The sequence below is a fragment of the Natrix helvetica genome (genome assembly GCF_964273705.1).
Source record: "Natrix helvetica genome assembly, chromosome: 3".
Lineage (NCBI taxonomy): Eukaryota > Metazoa > Chordata > Lepidosauria > Squamata > Natricidae > Natrix > Natrix helvetica.
This window is the reverse complement of record NC_138549.1, coordinates 81789275-81806701: the sequence shown is the minus strand read 5'-3', so window position 1 is coordinate 81806701 and position 17427 is coordinate 81789275. Positions and strand designations below refer to the sequence as shown.

General features: G+C 39.9%; 1 long non-coding RNA gene across 3 annotated transcripts in view; it reads left to right on the top strand.

Annotated features, from left to right (window-relative positions):
• The window catches only part of LOC309389992, a 944060-nt gene that overhangs the window by 887877 nt on the left and 38756 nt on the right, over positions 1-17427 (top strand). For all 3 annotated transcript variants that reach the window (XR_014175049.1, XR_014175050.1, XR_014175051.1), the window contains exon 2: positions 8144-8278. This is a non-coding gene — a long non-coding RNA (uncharacterized lncRNA). The remainder of the gene's footprint in view (positions 1-8143; positions 8279-17427) is intronic.

Below are 17427 nucleotides of genomic sequence, written 5' to 3'. Positions count from 1 at the left end.
GAGAGAGATCTTCAGCAAATGCTTTCAGCGCTCCAGACCAGATCTAAAGATGCTTAAGCTATTATCTTGGAACGTGAATGGAATGAACTCCCCACAAAAAAGGAAAAAAATATTTTATTATTTGAAGCAATTTAATAATGATGTTGTTTGCCTTCAAGAGACTCATATTAGGCTGCAAGACCAGAAGTATTTAGTGAATTCAAAACTGGGAACATTTTATGCTGCCTCTGATTTGGTAAAGAAAAATGGTGTGGTGATATATATAAATAAAAGATTTTCAACTAAAGTTATAGAGGCAGATGACGCTGGTAGATATATAGCAATTCAATTTGATACAGACTTTGGTTCCATTTTGGTGCTAGGAATATATGCTCCTAACCAACGCCAAGAAAGTTTTTATAAGATGCTCCATTTAAAAATTTTAGATTGGAACTTTAAGAGTATTTTAATAATGGGAGACTGGAATGGAGTGATTTCTCCAAAGATAGATAAAAGTACAAAGACAAAATTCACTACCAAATTACCAAAGGCTTTTTTTGATTTACAAGACGATTTGAAATTAAAAGATGTTTGGAGGACGCAACATCTAAATGAGATGGATTTTTCTTTCTACTCAGATAGACATAAATCCTTTTCAAGGATTGATTTCTTTTTGTTAACACCGGATCTACTTCCTAAAGCCAAGAAATCCAAGATTTTCGCCAGGACACTTAGCGATCATAGTCCGGTGTGGTTACAAATTGAATTAGGGATGAGGCCAAGAAGGTCTTGGAGAGTAAATGAAAATTTATTTAGATATGAAAAAAATGTTGATGAACTGAAAAAACACATGAAGGAATTTTTCAGTTTTAACATGAATAAGGGCACTCCCATTGAAATAGTTTGGGATGCAAGTAAAGCTTATATGCATATGAACTTTAAACATAAACAAATTAGACAGAAAAGGAGAATGGAATTGGAAGATGAAATAAAACGCAAGGAACAGCTGCTTATAACAAAGCCGAATGACCAGGCGCTCCAGATGGCGCTAAAGCTGTTGAAAGATCAATTTCAGATGCTTATAGCAGAACAAAGAGCAACTAATTTACAATTTGCTAAACATAACACCTTTGCCAACGCTAATAAACCTGGTAGATGGTTAGCATATACTTTGAGAAGGAATATGAATGACAGAATTATTGATAAAATTGAGTTTCGAGGGAAGATGGTATATCAACAAGAGTTGATTAAAAATCATTTGTGGACTATTATACTAAGCTATATGTACAGGATAATATACAGAACAAGTTAATAGATGATTTTTTGGAAGGAAAAAGGGTTGCCAAAATTTCTGTGCTTCAAAAGGCAAATTTGGAACGTCTTATAACCGCTGATGAGATCACTTTAGTTATAAATCAACTTAAATTAGCTAAGGCTCCAGGGACTGATGGTTTGACTGCAATGTATTATAAAACTTTACAACTGGAAATGATTGAATATCTTACACAACTATTTTGTAATATACAACAAGGAGGTAAAATACCTCCCTCATGGAAAGCGGCTTTTATCTCATTGATACCTAAAGATAAAGAGGGCCCTAAGAAACCAGAGGATTACAGGCCGATATCTCTTCTGAACACAGATTATAAAATATTTGCTAAGGTACTAGCCAACAGATTGATGCCGGTTATTCAAGAGATTATTCATCATGATCAAGCAGGATTTATTGAAGGCAGACATATGAAGGAGAATGTAAGGCAACTCATAGATTTAATTGATTATCTTGATAAGAATAAGCAGATCTCTGCAGTGCTGGTTTTCTTGGATGCAGAGAAGGCCTTCGATCGAGTGAATTGGAACTTTCTAACCAAGACTTTGGAAAAGATGGATATGGGACCACGATTGCGGCAGGCGATTGGAGCAATTTATCAGCAACAAAATGCACAACTTATTATTAATGGAAATTTGTCAACAACTTTCGAGATACAAAAAGGCACAAGACAAGGTTGCCCATTATCCCCATTGTTATTTATTTTAACTTTGGAAGTCTTGTTGAACGCAATTCGGGACTCAAAATCCTTAGATGGCATAGCTATCAGGCAAAAGGAATACAGAACTAGAGCATTCGCCGATGATCTGGTTGTTACCCTTTCACATCCTTTGAAATCAATAATCCAGATGAAAAATATCATAATAGAATTTGGCATGGTGTCTGGGTTTAGACTAAATCAAAACAAAACGAAAATGATGGTTAAAAACATGACAGAGACTCAAAGAAAGAGACTTGTAAGTTTAGCAGGTTTTGAAATAGTTTCTAAAGTCAAATATTTAGGAATACAAATATCAGAATCAAATACAAAACTTTTCTCAAATAACTATGAAGTGTTGTGGCAAAAGATACAGAAAGATCTTGAAGCGTGGAAAAAGTTACAATTGTCTTTGCTTGGAAGGATCTCAGCAATTAAAATGAACATTCTACCTAGATTTATCTTTCTATTCCAGATGATTCCGGTGCTTAAGTCAGATAAAACCTTGTTAAATTGGCAAACAACTTAAAAAAATTTGTTTGGAAGGAGAAAAAACCGAGAGTAAAGATGAAGATTATGCAAGATACACGTGAAAGAGGCGGCCTCAGACTCCCAAACCTTCGATTATATTATGAAGCTGCGGTATTAACGCATGTAGCAGATTGGTTTGGGAAAACAAAAATGGAATTGCTGAATATAGAAGGCCATGATCTTGTTCTGGGATGGCATGCATATCTTTTTTATGAAGACAGGGTGGATAAAGTGTTTAACAACCATGTTCTCCGAAGTGCCTTGATGAGAATATGGAAGAAGCACCGGCCCAATTGGGATTATAAAATACCGCTTTGGTTGGATCTTGCAGACACCATGGGGATTATGAATATTAAGTCACTCGGGGGTTGTTTATATAAAGATGTGCTTATTGCTGATGGGGGCGAATGGAAGTTAAAAACTTTGGAACAGCTGTTGGAAGAAGGAATTACTTTAAATTGGTTACATTACATACAGCTACAGAAGAGATGGGAAGAAGATCGCAGGGTCGGTTTTATGGATAAAGAAGTGGAACTGATTAAGCAGATAAAAGAGACTGGTCCAAAACAAGTTAAAAGAATATATAATGTACTGTTAGAAAGAGACTCAGAAAGTGAATTGGTTAAGGATTGTATGATTAAATGGGCTCAGAATTTTGGTGAAGTGGTTATGTTGGAAACATGGGAAAAAATATGGGTTCAGAATGTTAAATTTACACAGTCACAGAATTTAAGGGAGAATTTTTATAAAATGTTTTACAGATGGTATTTAGATCCTAAAAAATTATCATGCATGTACCCAAATGTTCAACCAAAATGTTGGAGATGCGGGTGTCTAGATGCTACCTTTTTTCATGTATGGTGGACTTGTAACAAGATTAAAGCTTTTTGGATAAAAATATGGTGGGTTATGCAGAATGTATTTAAGAAACGAATACAATTCACTCCACAAATGTTTTTATTGGGTATAGCTAAGGATTTTACCAAAGGGGAAACAAAATTGGCCTTGTATATGGTCACAGCAGCTAGGTTGTTGATTGCGCAACATTGGAAAAAAGATTTTTTACCGACAATTGATCAATGGATTCAGAAGGTGGCGGGGTTCGCTGAAATGGCAAAAATTTCAGCTTTCTTAAAAGCTCAGAAACAGGAGGATTACACACAGGAATGGGCAAAATGGATTGATTATATATAGAATAAATACCAGACTAGGAGTTATTATGTAGCCTTTAGGTAAGAATGTTTAGACCGATAGATGATCAGAGTAAATAGTATATGGGATGTTTGGAATTGTTAGAGTGGTATACAGCGGAAGTCAGGGGGGTGGGTTTGTGTGGGAGGTGGGGGAGGGTTAGGGTGGAGGGTGGGATAATATATATGTATGAATAAATTAGAAGATGGGATTAATGAAACATTGCTATGCTAGGAGAAATTTATATTAAGAGTTATAGATGTTAAATTAGCTTAGAAAATGGGATCAATGTGTTATTATTAATCTAAGAGAAATTTATATTGTGTTTGTTGGGAGGAGAGGGGTTACGAGTAATCTATTTTAAGATGGGGGAGAGGAGGGGGCAAAGTATTTGGTATAATATTTGAAAGTGAATTTTTGTGGGGGGGGGTTGGGGGGGTATAGCATTTGTATGAGATTTATATTGTATGGCGGGGGGGGGTGAAAAGGGGGAAAAATTGTTTGTACAAAACTCTTTTAATAAAAAAAAAAGGTTCCAGTTTGCTCAGAAATATCTTCTTCCTTTCAGTTTCAAACAGGGCAGGTAGTAGAGATGATATGAAGTTATGTAGTGTGGTGGCTCAGTGGCTAAGACACTGAACTTATCAATCAGAAAGATCAACAGTTCAGCAGTTCGAATCCCTAGCACTGCATAATGGAGTGAGCTCCTGTTAACTTGCCCCAGCTTCTGCCAACCTAGCAGTTCGAAAGCATGTAAATAATGCAAGTAGAAAAATAGGAACCACCTTTATTGGGAGGTAACAGCATTCTGTGCGCCTTCGGCATTTAGTCATGCCGGCCACATGACCACAGAGACGTCTTTGGACAGCGCTGTCTTTTCGGCTTTGAAATGGGGATGAGCACTGCCCCCTAGAATCAGGAACGACTAGCACATATGTGCGAGGGGAACCTTTACCATACTGTGGTATTGGAGAATCTGTGCCTTACCTCTTCCTCATGTTTGTAAATGGACTTTTTTTCACTCAACTGTAAAGCCATTGCTGCTCTTACTAATGAAATGTCTGGCCCAGACAAGGGCCAGGAGTTTGCATTACAAATAGCACGCTTGTAGTTCAAGCAGAACTGGAAAGACTTTTATGGACATGACAGTGGGGAATATCTCACACACTCCTCTGAATAGGCCATATTGGGGGGAAATATAGGTAGACTTCAACTTGCAATCGTTCATTTAATGACAATTCAAAACTACAATGGCACTGAAAAAAGTGGCTTATAATCAGTTTTCATAGTTATGACCCTCATAGCATCTTCGCAGTTTAGGTGCCAGGTAACCAGCACGTATTTATGATGGCTGCAGCATACCGGGGTCATACGATCAATGTTTGTGACCTTCCTAGCTGTCTTCTGACAAGCAAAGTCAATAAGGGAAGTTGAACCTGCTCAACAGCCATGTGTTTTAATCCATAGCTGCAGGAAAACTTTAGCTTTAGGAAGAAAGGAGCACATTGAGCTGACTCAGCAAAAGAATGCTAAGGAGCTATTCTTCCTTCCTACTCTATCTTCTATTTCAGAGACTCTATCCACTACTAGTCCTGAGAACCAGGATTTTGGGATGGAAAAGTATACCAATCTCTTCACTTTCTATTCCATTGTCTTATCTACCTAGAGATATAGGCTAGCTTCTAAGTCCCTTTTCTCTTTTCCTTTATATTTCTAGTCGCCCCAGCCAGCTCCACCATGCATGCATGCATGCCTCCCACTGGCCTGATGATTTTTTTATTTCTGCTGCGCATGCAAGGGGCGGGGCACGTGCGGCAGATGTGCATGCAATTTCAGGGGGGCAGGGGGTTGCGCGTGCATGCATGGGGGCAAGGGGGAGCGCTGGGGGTGTGGTGCACCCTCCCTGCACCCAACTTTTGGTCCCAGGAGGCTGCAGGGAGGCTTGATAGGCCCAAAACAGGAGGGGTGGAGGGGTCACTTGTGTGGGGGGGGTTGGGGTCACACAGAGGGTCGCATTGCACATGCGCAGGGGGTCAGGGCGCTCAGGGGGGCACATGTGCATTGCATTGTGGGTGTCAGCACACACATGTGTGCTGTTGTGTGTGCGCGTGCACTTTCAGCACACAATGACAAAAAAGGTTAGCCATCACTGTTCTAGTCCCTTATCTCCCCCTGAAGCCGAACGATAACACCAGACTTATTCCAAAGACTCCCCCCACTATCCTCCATCTGACAAAGAATCACAATTTCAGAGCCCATGTATTTGTTTGTTTGTGTGTTTGATTCTTGGGTGGGTTCCTGCCGGATCGCACCGGATCGCGCGCGCTCCCTTTTGGCGCTAAACCCGGATCGCGCGCTCCCTTTCGGCACTAAACCCGGAAGTACGGTCTTGCCCCGCCCCTGGCGACGCGACGATGCTTGCCTGCGCTCCACCAGCTCGGCTGGGAACGGAGACATTTCCTCAGCGGAGCGGAGCGCCTGAAAGGGACGCAGGCTCAGCCTGCCAGGCTGCCACCACTCCACTGAAGACATTGCTGAGCAGAGAAACGTCTCCGTTCCCAGCCGAGCTGGTGGAGCGCAGGCAAGCATCGTCGCGTCGCCAGGGGCAGGGCAAGACCGTACTTCCGGGTTTAGCGCCAAAAGGGAGCGCGCGATCCGGGTTTAGCGCCGAAAGGGAGTGTGCGCGATCCAGTTTTAGCGCCAAAAGGGAGCGCGCGCGATCCGGGTTTAGCGCCGAAAGGGAGCGTGCGCGATCCGGTGCGATCCGGCAGGAACCCACCACTGGTTTGATTGTTACATTTACTTCCTATCTAACTGTGGAGTGACTATAGGTGGCTTATAATAATGAAAAGGAAGAAGAATGAAAAAGGCATGCAAAACAGAAGAAAAATAAACAATGACAAAATAATGCAATGAGAATAAATACATCAATATTTTTTTATTTTTATTTTTTCCTTTCAAATTCATTCTTAAATATACATTCTTATAATTGTTATTTAACATTTGTCGATTCATATCATTTTTCCGCCTGTATGTTTACATTTTCATACTTTCTTATTTCCCCTCCGCCTGATTTAATAATGTGTCCTCTGAGTTATTTGTTTTGTGCTTTGTTCCTTTCTCTTTCTATCTTTTTTCAAGCCAGTCATAAAATCGCACCCATGTCCTGTAGTACACTGATCCCTCTTTGTCCTTTATTCTCAATGTCAACCTATTCATTTCTGCACAATCTGATATCTTCTTTATTATCTCTCCTTCCGATGGGATTTTGTCTGCTTTTCAGTTTTGTGCAAATACAATTCTAGCTGCTGTTATTATTTGTACAATTAGATATGAGTCTTCTTTAGCATATTTCTCTGGTAGAATACCCAATAAGAATATCTCTGGCTTAAATTTTATGGGCTGATGTATCATTTTCTCTAACCAGGATTGTATTTTAACCCAATAGCTTTTTGCGTCTCTACATGTCCACCACATATGATAATATGTTCTTGGCAATGGTGACATTTCCAACATTTAGCTGATTTATCCTTAAACATTTTCGCTAATCTTTACGGTGTCGTGTGCCATCTATAAAACGTTTTATATAAATTCTCTTTGTATGCTGTCGCCATTGTCATTTTATAATTCCTTTCCCATAGTTGTTGCCATTTTTCTAGTTCTTTTGTATATCCAAAGTTTTTTGCCCATCTTATCATTGTTTCTTTAACCTCTTCTTCTTCTAAATTTATTCTAAGTAAATAATTGTACAATTTTTAAATCATTTTTTCATCCGTTCCCATGAGTATTCTATCTAATTCTTAATCTTCCATACTAAAGCCATACTCTTTAACGTCTTTCTCATATCTTGTTTGTATTTGCATTTGTTTAAACCATCCTATATCAATCCCCTGTTCTTCTAATTCTTTCTTTTGTTTTAGTTCTCCCTGTGCTGTTAGTATATCTTCGTACCTAATAACCTTTTCGTACTACTAATATTCGTACAACTTCTATTGTTCAAAGCCACATTGGTACTTCCATATAGTGTTTTTCTTTTACTTTTTCCCATACTGCATATAAACCATTTCTTACATAGTGTCTCTGAAAATAACCATGTATTCTATTTTTCCCATACCACAAAAATGTGTGCCAACCCAACTGCATAAATATTTCATATTTCAATATGAAATACATCAATATGATGACCAAAAAGTTAGATGGACCAAGAACAGAGAGAAAGGGTATGGGAGGTGGAGTCTGCCATCAGTCTAGAAGCTGGATTGGATTCCCGAGTCTCTTTCCCAGGAATTCTTCATTGCTATTTCATCTAAATTCTAATTCTCCATTGAATGTCATCTCCCATATTTATTTGTTTGTTTGCTTGCTTGCTTCATTGCAATTTCCCACTGAAGTGCTTTCTTTGCCTGGTCTCTCAGGAACATCCTGAGAAGCAGAACTGAGATGGCACAATGGTTAGAATGCAGTACTGCAGGCTACTTCTGCTGACTACTGGCTGCCAGCAGTTCGGCAGTTCGATCCTCACCATTGACTGAGCCTTCCATCCTTCTGAGGTTGGTAAGATGAGGACCCAGATTGTTGGGGGCAATATTTATTAGGCATGTCATATTGGCACACCTGGGGAAACCCGGCTCTGATCCCCCTCGGGTTTCCCCCTTAATTAAAAGTATATTTCTCCTTCCCCTGCCCATGCATCCCATCACATGGTTCAATCATGTTACAGTCCAAAGTTCAACTAGTCTTGCATCCCGCCTCCTGGCACCAGGTGGGAGCGTCCTTGGTTCTCAGAGAGAAGAATTTTATTGTAGCTACAATCCCCTGGCTATCTCTACCTCCCCACTCTCGTTCCCACATCTCGTTGACCTTTGCCGTGGCAGCCCTGAAGAGGCCAGGGGGGGAAATGGCTCCAGGGCTGACACTAATTCCATAAACCACTTGGAGAGAGGGCTGTAAAGCACTGTGAAGTGGTATATAAGTCTAAGTGCTATTGCTATCCAGCTCTTTTCTCAGAGGCATGTGTGATTGCCATTTTTGAAGTTCATATATCCTAGAAGCCAAAACTTTAAAGTATTTTAAATCGAAACTTCTCACTTGCAATAACCAGGTTATTTTTGGATAGAGGAAATAGAAGAAATATGACCCGGTGTCCTGCTTGTCATCTCTATTCTGCTGCCACTAGATGACATTAAAAAGGTTTCATGCTGGAATAGCCAACACAATCACTGCTGGTGGCTCTAGAAAATTCTGCATGTAGATATAATGTAAAGTCTTGCCTATTTATGTTTCTCTCAGGCCCAGCTTTTGTCTGCTTTTTGTCCCTTTTTACCAATTAATTGTTTTGTCTGTTTTTTTTTTAAATAATGCTGATATTTAATAAATAAACATCAAGCTATATTTTTTTGCTAGCTGAACTGAGTTGCATGTGTGCTTGCTCTGATCTGGATGGAAAGATTGATTGGGACTGTGTTGGGTGCACACTTAAAGTGGAAATTACCCACAATAATTTTCCAACAGTCTCAGCTGGAGTCTCCACATAAAATTGTCATCAGTATATGAAATTTCAACTTCCTGAATTAAATGAAGGTGTGTGGAAGATATTCCACTGATGGAATTGATCTTCTGCAAAAAAAACGTCAACAATATCAAGAAAAGCTTCTTTCAACGTGTAAAAAATAAGAAAAAAAAGTCAAGGCAACAATTGGTCCATTAATGGGGAAAAAATGGCAAGAAGGTGATGAGCAGCAGGGAGAAAACAGAACTGTTTAACTCTTTTTTTTTTTTTTGCAACTATCTTTATGCCAAAGGGAAAAAAAAAACAGACCAACCTATCAAAAACAGTACCGTAAAAGATAGGTTAGGAATACAAGTTAAAATAGGTTTTAAAAAATGGTAAGAACACATATATCCACTCTAGAAGAGTTCAAATCATCAAGACAAGATGGATTACACTACCCCAAGGTTCTGAAGGAACTAGGACTAAGGATGACATATTAGCACTTTTCCAATATTTAAGGGGCTGCCACAAAGAAGAGGGGAGTCGACCTATTCTCTAAAGCACCTGCAGGCAAGACAAAAAGCAATGGATGGAAACTAACCAAGGAGAGAACCAACCTAGAACTAAAGAGAAATTTCCTGATAGAACAATTGATCAATGCCTCCAGAAATTGTGGGTGCTCCAATACTGGAGGTTTTTAAGAGGAGATTGGACCACCACTTCTTTGAAATGGTATAGGGTTGCCGGCCTGAGCAGGAGTTGGCCTAGAAGACCTCCAAGGTCCCTTCCAATTCTGTTATTCTATTATTCTTCCATTAACCATTAAATCATGAGTATGTAATCAGTGACTCCAAGATTATATGTGTTTCCTGACATTTTGATTTTCCCCTCATCTTCTCATGTCCTTTGACAACCATTGCTGAAGTAGCATGGTTTCTTGTTCTTTTGAGGCATGAAATACATAGTCATATAGTGTGACTCCTTAGTACAGGTTCTCCAATCTTAATAAAGAGTTTGCAAAGGACAAAACTGAAAAGCTAGATTCACCTGCCCAGGAAATGTTTTGGGGTCAGGAAAATACTTTGTTCCCTTCCTCATTTGACACGGCCTTCTCTGCTCTATAGAGCCATATTTTCCTCCTGGTTCTCATTTCTTCTTTCTTTCTTCTCTCCAAAAGACTCTGGACAGATTAACATCAGAATATATATGTAGCTAAAACCATTAAAATATAGAAAAAACATAACAGCCTGGACATTTGCAGGCAGACAAAAGGAGAAAGAAAGTGGAGAAACTATGATGGATTAAACTTTTGCAACAATATATGTCTATAAATGATGGGAGGAATCACCAAAAGGTAAAATACTATATAAACAAACTTTGAATAATAGTACCATAAATAATAGCAACCACGGCTCCTTGGTTAGTCCCTTCAACCATTGGATTCAACGTTGACCATATTGGGGAAGTGATCTAGGCTAAAGCAACATTTTAAAAAATCCATTACCCTTGAAACATTTCAAAATTTGTCACTAAAAAAACCCCCAGTAATCTCCTTTCCAAGAGGGAAATTAAAGTTTGTAATAACAGGGGCTCTATGTTTTAATCACAATTTGCACAGCGAGTGTACCTAGTGGATGTTTTAATAGAGTATGAGCTACGAATTGAAATGCAATTTTCACATGGGAGGTTGAAATATGTTCTAATTGTCACCCTAATGGTTAGTGAATCAATCTGGGCAGAGGAAAAGACCTCTTGTGTGGAATGTGCTTGAGCTCTAAAAAAAATAGCTAAGGAGAGCTGAGAATGAAGGCAGTCTTACTATAAGAGAGAAGGAGAGTTTGTCCCTACCCAACTGAGTATCTGAATCCTAGGCCCTTGCTTGGAGTTATTCTATACTTTTATCAAGGCCTAAAGTAACAAAAACTGGTATTGAGAAACCATACTGTGCCTTGATCAACCGGTCTTTGCAACCAGTTGGTAGAAAACTATCATTCAGGGTATGACAAACCATGCAAGTTCCCTCAAAGGATTGCTTTGTCCAAGATGTTAAGCAGTGTAGGCTTCCAGGGCCTTCCAAAGAGCCCAGGCCTAATTGTGTTAAACTAGAGCTGTGATGGCGAATCTATGGCACGCTTGCCAGAGGTGACACGCAGAGCCATCTCTGTGGGCACACACGCTGTTGCCATCTGCTCTTCTGGCTTCTGGCATGTGTGCTGGCCAGTTGGTCTTCACAGGCACCAAAGAACCAGAAAACAGCCTGAAAACAGCCAAAAAACTCCCTGAAAATGGCCAAAAAATGGCCAAAAACCCAGGCATACACACTCCAGCCAGATGGTCTTTGGAGGGTCAGTGCTCTGGTGTGCATGAAGACTGGCTGGCGCAAATGTGTGTGCCAGAAACCCAAAGACCAGCTACCCGGCGCGCACATGCACACAGGCCAGCTGGTCTTTGGTTTTCCGGCACTCTGGCATGCACACATATACACATGCATGCATGCATGTTCCAGCTTGGGCACTCGGTGCCGAAAAGTTTCCCTATCACTGGACTAGAGCATTAAAGGTCAAGTAAGGAATGGGTGCAATGTTTTTAGAAATCTAGCTGGTATAGAATCAAAGATTGAAATCTTATAGACACATGGCTGGGTATTACACAGCAGCATACATAAAACTTAATGGCAGCCATTAAAGTGCTTTCCCACCCAAGGAGCCCACATGAGTTTTAAAAGTCAAGCTGGTGAACCAGGGGTGGGTTCCTGCCAATTCTAACCTCTTCTATAGAAGAGGTTCCACAAATCTACAGTGCCATTTAGAACCGATTCCAGCTCCCTCCCCCCGCCCGTCCACACATCATCAAAATGAAGAGCGAGAGGAGGAATTCTAGGAGTTGAAGTCCACAAGTCTTAAAGCTGTCAAGTTTGAACACCCCTGGGTATTTTTTTTTCTAAAGGGTTAAGGGTGCAAGGGTCTTGTAACTTGACAGCTTTAAGACTTGTGTGCTTCAATGCCAGAGTTCCTGAGCCAAAATGACTGGAGGAGGAATTCTGGGAGTTGAAGTCCACAAGTCTTAAAGCTGTCAAGTTTGAACACCCCTGGCGTCTTTTTTTTCTAAAGGGTTAGGGGTGCAAGGACCTTGTAACTTGACAGCTTTAAGACTTGCGTGCTTCAAATGCCAGAGTTTCTGAGCCAACATTTTGGTTGCTAAGAAAGAGCATTGTTAAGTGAGTTTCACCACATTTTACAAGTTAGCCACTCCCACTCAGCCACATGACTGGCAAGCCACTCCCACCCAGTCACATGGCCAGCAAGCCACTCCCACAAAGCAGGCTACACCTACAGAAGAGGTTCTAAAAAAATTTGAAACCCACCACTGTGGTGAACAGAACTTCACATTCCAAGTCCCTACTTCTCTTTTATATTTTTGTAACCTCTCACATACATGTTTTAAAATAAGGCAGGGCTTTGCTTATATGCTCACAATTATCATCTCAACTCTGTTGAGCCCTTCCCCCTCCCAAAACATATTTGTTCCTCACCATCTATTCATACTTATCTGCAATGAAAAACCTACCTCTTGTGTTTATCTGTTTAATAAATGGATGTGTGGAATTTTGCCCAGGATGGAATCTTACAACGTTATTATAAATGACATTCTTGAAAGTCTTACGTAGGCTGGATATTTTACAAGGGAAATGCCACCATTAGATGACATTTTCTCATCATTTTGCTGAAGCCAGAGGCTTTTTTTTTAAATGCTTATTTTTATATCATTCTTTAGAATTGGTTAAATATTGAAAGTAACCACTTGTGAACATGGCATGTTAAATTTTAAAATACATGCCATTAAATGTTATTCTCCTAGTGACATTTTCGCACTCAAAACAAGTGCTTCAATTAAATTTTAGAAGGAAAAAATATACTTAGGGAAATTGTAAGAATGCATTTCCTTGAATGTCCTCAGAATACAAGGGCGGAAGGGATGCCTGCCTCCATTTAAAGCAAACTCTGTATGGAATAGATGTGTTACCCAAATCAGCAATTCACAGAGCTAAAGGTTTGAGAAATGAGTTTGCTCCCCGTTACCCTGAACTAAAAAGATTTTTAAATGCAGCAGGCGCTCTGTTTAAACCACTGCATACCAAAATGCATGGGTGCCAATTGAATTCAATTTATCCTGACTTAATTTGAATTAACATGATGGGTCTTTTGACACAAGCCGTAACGACTAATTGTTGCCTGTTTGCTTGCACTAAATCAGCAACTGAGGCAATCAGGAGAGAAGAACCAGATGTTCAGTGTTTCTTTGATTGCCCACAGCATTAAGGTTGGGAAGAAGATATGTGTGGCTGATTGACTCTATTAGCATCTGTCAAGGCGATGTTTGCACTCCAGACACAACTGTCAAAATAAGCAGGATAATGGCAATCGTACCCTTGTGTTACGTTTCTTGTAGGAACATGAGCAAAGAGCAAGACTTGTGAGGGTATAGAGCAAGATGCTCCGGGAACAATCATGCCTTGGGTTGTGCACCACAATCAACTAGAGATACACACAAAAATATACAAATGCACATCTGTCTCAAGGATTACTTTATATTTCCTTTTTTCTAAGTGAATCTGGCTTTCCTCATTGACTTTGCTTGTTGGAAACCAGCTGGGAAGATTACAAATAGTGATCACATGATCCTGGGAGAATGCAACTGTCATAAATGCATGCCAGTTGCCAAGTGCCCAACTTTTGATCATGTGACTATGGGGATGTCGCACTGGTCAGTAGTGTAAAAACTGGTCATAAGCAGAGGTGGTATTCAGCAGGTTCTGGAGAAACAGTAGCAGAAATTTTGAGTAGTTTGGAGAACCAGTAAATACCACCTCTGGCTGGCCCCACCCCCATCTATTCTCTGCCTCCCCAGTCCCAGCTGATCGGGACAAAATGGGGATTTTACAGGATCCTTCCCCTGCCATGCTCACCAAGCCATGCCATGCCCACCAAGCCATGCCCCACACAACCAGTAGTAAAAAAAAAACTTTTGAATCCCACCACTGCTCATAGGTCACTCTTTTCAGTGCTGTTGTAACTTCATACAGTCACTAAATGGATGGTTGTAAGCCAAGGACTATCTGGGTAATATATTAAGGCAGCCTACTCATCCAGAGGTCCAAAACAGCTGCTTCCATTTTTTTTTGTCCCGCCATGCTTTTTTGCCATGGCAGAGGGTTGGTCAGGGATAGTCCCAGCATTAGAAGAAGGAAGACAAAGGGAAAGGAAGTCAGAAGGTCATGTTGGGGAGCCTGTTCTGAATTTACAAAGGTAATTTTGCTATCCTGTTCCCTTAAGGCTAGAGTAAAGGTAAAGGAGTCCCTGTGGATTTTATTCCACTGGTTGTTGCAGACTGTAGGGGCTGATGCTCATTTTCATTTCATGTGCATTGAGCCAGAACTGTCCAAAAATATTTCCATGGTCATGTAACCAGCATGACATCACAGGGCACTGTTGCCTTCCCACCAAAGTGGTACCTATTTATCTACTCGCATTTCCATGCTTTCGAACTGCTAGGTTGGCAGGAGCTGAGGTGAGGACAGACACTCATTCTGTCATGTGGTGCCTGGGTCTCAGACCTGGGTAGCCAGCTTTCTAGCTAACAAGCCCAATATCTTAAACGTTGAGCCACCATGCTGCCCCCTTAAGGCTAGAGGCAGATAGCAAAATAATGCTAATATGAAAGAATCTGATCAGCTTCTGCATATGGTCTCCCCCATATTTATCACATAATCAAGATAGTTTTCTTTTTTCCACAAAACGGTTACTGCTATTAAAAGTGTGAAATTGGGAGAAACAATCTGGTCCTGACATTTTTCCTGCAGACCATAGTAAAAAAAATATTATTTTTTAAAAAATTATTTTACTAGAGGTATATGCTCAAGCTTAGAGGTATATGTTCAAGCTTTTCCAAATTCCCTGCCTTTTAGCTTTTATGAAGCAAATATAATAGTTATTCCTAAATCAAACAAGAAGTCCACTAAATGTTGTAATTCTAAGTCTTTCTTCCTTGGTGGGTTCTAAGATTCTTATAACTATTTTGGTCTACACTAGAGGTGTCAAACTCAAGACCCATGGGCAGGATCCAGCCCCTGGAGTGCTTAGATCTGGCCCATGGGTCATTCTGGAAACATAGAAGGGACAGCCCACAGTGCCTCTGCCAGCAAAAATGGAGCTCGGGAGGGACGCTTGGGTTGTAGGGTGCCATTGCAGCTGGAAATGGAGCTTGAAAGGGCTACACACAGCCCTCCCAGGCTCCGTTTTTGCTGGCAGAGGGTTGCCGGAGGCTATCGTAGCCAGAAATGGAACACAGGAGCCTGTTTTTGCTGGCAGAGCATGATATCGAGCTGGCCACACTCACCCTCCCTCCCCTGAGGTCAAACACAACCCTGATATGGCCCTCAATGAAATCGAGTTTGACACCCCAGTCTACACAAAGTATAGCAGTGTTCTAACTCTAGTGAACCGAAAGTAGATTTATTCAAGAGTGTTAATCTATGGATAAGAGCAGATTTTTAATGGGTATAGCTACTTTAGCTCAAAATAGATAAAACCTAGCAGTTACGATGTCTTTGGACATTGAGAAAAGGTTTTATAACTTCTTGGAAGTTTTTGAAGCTAGTTCTGACTTATTATCATGTCTCCAGAGGTTTGTATTTTTCTATTCTATTTATTCAATGTATTTAGTCTATTCCATTATTTATCCAATTTATTCAAAATTATACCTAATTGTTAATGATACGTCATATTCCTAATTACATTTATCTCAAGGTCCATAGCAAAGATGCCTTATTTCTCTTTTTCTTTCTAATCTGGTTTTATAAATTCTTGCTTTCACTAATAGATGTTAACAAAGTTACATTGCAAGGCATAACATCAGTTTTTTGATCATATGTTTCATAACTACACCAGGTACCCTTGTTCTTCTGCCATGTCATTTATACATGAGCTTGGGAAACAGTCTGGATACTTTATAAGTCAAGATAAATCAAATTTGATTCTATTGACTTACTGCAATAGAAAAATATAAAGATTGAAGCTTTAAGTTATGATCTAATTCCTTTTGTTTATCTTATATTCCCAGAAACCCTTCTCAACTAGTAAATTTCAAATTATCCCTAGCTTTGATGCAAATGAACTAAGAATAGCCAGATGGTCTAGAATCCCAGTGAGTATCTGGGACAAGTTAAATGTGATTAAGGTGAATATAACTCCAAGACTGATTTATATTTTGAGAAGCCTCCCACGTTTATTCAACTACAAAATAAGTTTACAGAATATTTCTTGAGCGAGACTTTTTCCAGACTTTTGGATTTATCACTGGGCATTTATGCTCACTTTGGCTACCGGCTAGAAAGAGACAGACTTCATAAATAACTTCCCTTTTGGACTTGGCTGGAGAGCTGGTTGTTCGTACTCAATGATGAGAATAAAATACTCTATATAAGTTCAGAACAGGGGTGAAATGCTCTGAAGTCTGCTACCCGTTCATCTCATGCGCATGCGCACCATTCACCCAAACCAATAGTTCCGGCAATCAGCTGTCCAACAATCAGCTGGCACAGCTGATTGTCACACAGCTGATCGTCGGAACTACTGGTTTGCCCAAACCGGTAGCATTTTTTTACTACCTGATCAGGCGAACTGGTAGCATCTTTTATTAGTGGTTCAGGCGAACTGGTCCAAACCTGTAGCATCTGACCCCTGGTTCAGAAGTATAACATTCAGCATTCATGTTGCTACTGAACATTGGTACAGTTCAGTAGCAACATTATTGGCTAAATCCGGTCAGAAGCAAGCAGCTGAGTTTTGCAGGTGATCCTCCTAATGTTCACAAGACTGCTGCCTTATTTGCAGCATATTTTGGGAGAAAGTTTCCTTTAAAACTACACAATAATCCTTCAGAAGTTATTTGTGGTGGTCTCATTCGATGGTGCTGTTAGAGCAACAAGTAAAAATATAAATCTTGGCATCTGTGGATAGCAAAGAGCTTTTGCTATTTCTCTTTTGGTGCCAACCAAGTCTCCTTGTTCGTTCTATCTATCTATCTATCATCTATCTATCTATCTATCTATCTATCTATCTATCTATCTATCTATCTATCATCTATCTATCTATCTATCTATCTATCTATCTATCTATCTATCTTTTATTTTAAAAAGAATGGTTTAAT